Source organism: Ursus arctos, unplaced genomic scaffold (genome assembly GCF_023065955.2).
Source record: "Ursus arctos isolate Adak ecotype North America unplaced genomic scaffold, UrsArc2.0 scaffold_26, whole genome shotgun sequence".
NCBI classification, from domain to species: Eukaryota; Metazoa; Chordata; class Mammalia; order Carnivora; family Ursidae; genus Ursus; species Ursus arctos.
This window is the reverse complement of record NW_026622941.1, coordinates 10,314,294-10,318,086: the sequence shown is the minus strand read 5'-3', so window position 1 is coordinate 10,318,086 and position 3,793 is coordinate 10,314,294.

The window sequence follows — 3,793 nt, the reverse complement described above, 5'->3', positions numbered from 1 at the left end:
ATAGCACCAAAAATCATACATTATCTCGGAATTAACTTAACCAGAGTATTAAGGATCTATATTCTAGAAACTTCAAATCACTCTTGAAAGACATTGACGAAGACACAAAAAGATGAAAAAACATTCCATGCTCATGGATCAGAAGAATAAACATAGTTAAAATGTCTATGCTACCCAGAACAATCTACACTTTCAATGCCATCCCAATCAAAATACCAATGACACTTTTCAAAGAACTGGAACAAACAGCCCTTAAATCGCCAAGGAATTGTTGAAAAAGAAAAACAAAGCTGGGGGCATCACATTGTTGGATTTCAAGCTATACTACAAAGCTGTGATCACCAAGACAGCATTGTACTGGCACAAAAACAGACACATAGACCAATGGAACACAATAGAGACTCCAGAAATGGACCCTCGGCTTTTTGGGCAACGAATCTCTGACAAAGCAGGAAAAAACATCCAGTGGAAAAAAGACAGTCTCTTCAATAAATGGTGCTGGGAAAATTGGACAGCTACATGAAAAGAATAAGACTTGACCACTCTCTCACACCATACACAAAGATAAACTCCAAATGGATGAAAGACCTCAATGTGAGACAGGAATCCATCAAAATCCTAGAGGAGAACACAGGCTGCAACCTCTTTGACATCAGCCACAGCAAGTTTTTTCATGACACATCTCCAAAGGCAAGAGAAACAGAAGAAAAAATGAACTTGCAGGACTTCATCAAGATAAAAACCTTCTTCGCAGCCAAGGAAACAGTCAAAAAAACTAAGAGGCAGCCCATGGAATGGGAGAAGATATTTGCAAATGACACCACAGATAAAAGACTGGTATCCAAGATCTACAAAGAACTTCTCAAACTCAATACACAAGAAACAAATAAACAAATCATAAAATGGGCAGAAGATATGAACAGACAGTTTTCCAATGTAGACATACAAATGGCTAACAGACACATGAAAAAATGTTCAAAATCATTAGCCATCAGGGAAATTCAAATCAAAACCACACTGAGATACCACCTTACGCCAGTAAGAATGGCAAAAATTGACAAGGCAAGAAACAACAATTGTTGGAGAGGATGTGGAGAAAGGGGATCCCTCCTACATTGTTGGTGGGAATGCAAGTTGGTATAGCCACTCTGGAAAACAGTGTGGAGGTCCCTTAAAAAGTTAAAAATTGAGCTACCTTATGATCCAGCAATTGCACTACTGGGTATTTACCCCAAAGATATAGACGTAGTGAAGAGAAGGGCCATATGCACCCCAATGTTCATAGCAGCATTGTCCACAATAGCTAAATTGTGGCAGGAGCCGAGATGCCCTTCAACAGATGACTGGATCAACTAGATGTGGTCCATATATACAATGGAATATTACTCAGCCATCAAAAAGAACGATTTCTCAGCATTTGCTGCATCATGGACGGCACTGGAGGAGATAATGCTAAGCGAGATAAGTCAAGCAGCGAAAGACAATTATCATATGGTTTCACTCATTTATGGAACATAAGAACTAGGAAGATCGGTAGGAGAAGAAAGGGAAGAAGAAAGCGGGAGGTAAACAGAAGGGGGAATGAAACATGAGAGACTATGGACTCTGGGAAACAAACCGAGGGCTTCAGAGGAGAGGGGGTGGGGGAATGGGATAGGCTGGTGATGGGTATTAAGGAGGGCACGTATTGCATGGTGCACTGGCTGTTATATGCAAGTAATGAATCATGGAGCTTTACATCAAAAACTAGGGATGTACTGTATGGTGACTAACATAATATAATAAAAAAATTATTAAAAAAATAAATAAAAATTAAAAAGTGCCTAAACTTTTAAAGGTACCCATAAGAAGCCATGGGTTTATTTGGTAGAGTGAGCATGTGTTACGGGATACACTATATATACAATGGAATATTACTCAGCCATTAGAAAGGATGAATACCTGCCATTTGCATCGACATGGATGGAACTGGAGGGGATATGCTAAGTGAAATAAGTCAAGCACAGATAGACAATTATCATATGTTTTCACTCATATGTGGAACATAAGGAATAGAGCAGAGGACCACTGGGGAAAGGAGGGAAAACTGAATGGAAAGATATCAGAGAGGTTGACAAACCATGAAAGACTCTGGACTCTGGGAAACAAACTGAGGGTTAGAGAAGGGAGGTGGATGGGGAGATGGGTATTAAGGAGGGCAGGTGTGGTGATGAGCAGTGGGTATTATACCCAACTAATGAATCTTTGAACACTACATCAATAACTGATGATGTATTATATATTGGCTAATTGAACATAGTGAAAAAAAAAAAAGGATGCACCAAAATCAGTGGAAATACAATATATATTGTATGTATATTAGGGAGCTGCTACAAGAGTGAATTGAGAATAGAAAAGGTCACAGAGAAGTAAGGAATATAAAGATCAAAATGGTCATTTTCTCTGTGTCTAAATCTGACATATACATTAGATGTTGAACGTAAAGAGTTTGTTATTCCGGGGGTGCCTGGGTGGCGCAGTCGTTAAGCGTCTGCCTTCGGCTCAGGGCGTGATCCCGGCGTTATGGGATCGAGCCCCACATCGGGCTCCTCCGCTGGAAGCTTGCTTCTTCCTCTCCCACTCCCCCTGCTTGTGTTCTCTCTCGCTGTCTGTCTGTCTCTGTCAAATAAATAAATAAAAATCTTAAAAAAAAAAAAAAGAGTTTGTTATTCCAAAATTAAACAGTACTCATTTCAGTACTAAGTTCAGAGGAAAATTATGACCTTTTAAAACTGACTATTGTTAGAGCAGAGCAGAAAGTGTATTCTCTGCAGGCCGCCAGTTGAGGGAGAATGCAGGAAGGACTGATCTCTGTCTGCCTAATCTCCTGTCCCAAATTTATTAATCTGAAACTTTTGTTTTCTGGTAATTAATGAGATAAAGTTGGAGATAAAGCCATAAAAAGTGTGGCTCTGCCCTACATTTTATGCTGATTTTCCCTTAATTACAGCCATTGTTTCTTTGTGGCTCCTCCTAAGGCAACAGGTAAAACTTTAGCTTGCGTAGCCCTAAATGCTCTCGTTGGATAAAAGTAATCCAGTCTGAGAGGGGAATAAAAATAATTTTTTAAAGGGAAAACAATGTGATAACATCAAAGTTATGACGCATGTGTAATAAAGATCTTAGAAGGAGAGGGAAACATTTGGCAGAAAAATATTAAAGAAGTGATGGCTGAAACTATTTCAAATTCCTTGAAAAATGCCAGGTTAAACTCAGGGAACCCAGCAAAAACTAAGTAAGGTAAATATAATCTAAAACACTAGTAGGTATATTGTGGTCATACTTCTGAAAGAGATAAAAAGAAAATCTTGAGAGCAAGGACAGAATAACAACACTTCATATGTCCAGAAATTCATTATAAGTAATGAAATTTACAAGATAATAGAATATCAATCATAACAAAGAAATCTGCCAACCCAGAACTCGATATCATTAATAGTCTTCCAGAATGAAGGTAGATTAAGACATGTTCAAATAGCTGCTGGGGACATCTGTCATCAACAGGCCTGCAGAGCATGAGGTGCTGCAGGAAGGGAATTCTTCAGGCTTAAGAATAATAGTACCAGATGGAAAACTAGGTATTTGGGAAGGGGAGAAGGGCATGAAAAGTTATAAATATCTGGTAAATATGGGAAAATCTTCTGTTAATTTCTTTGCAGTATGCATGACTATTAAAAGCAAAGTTTGCAACAGTGTATTCTGATGTTTACAATGCATGCGGGATGTAATACACACGACAGCTACACTATAATGG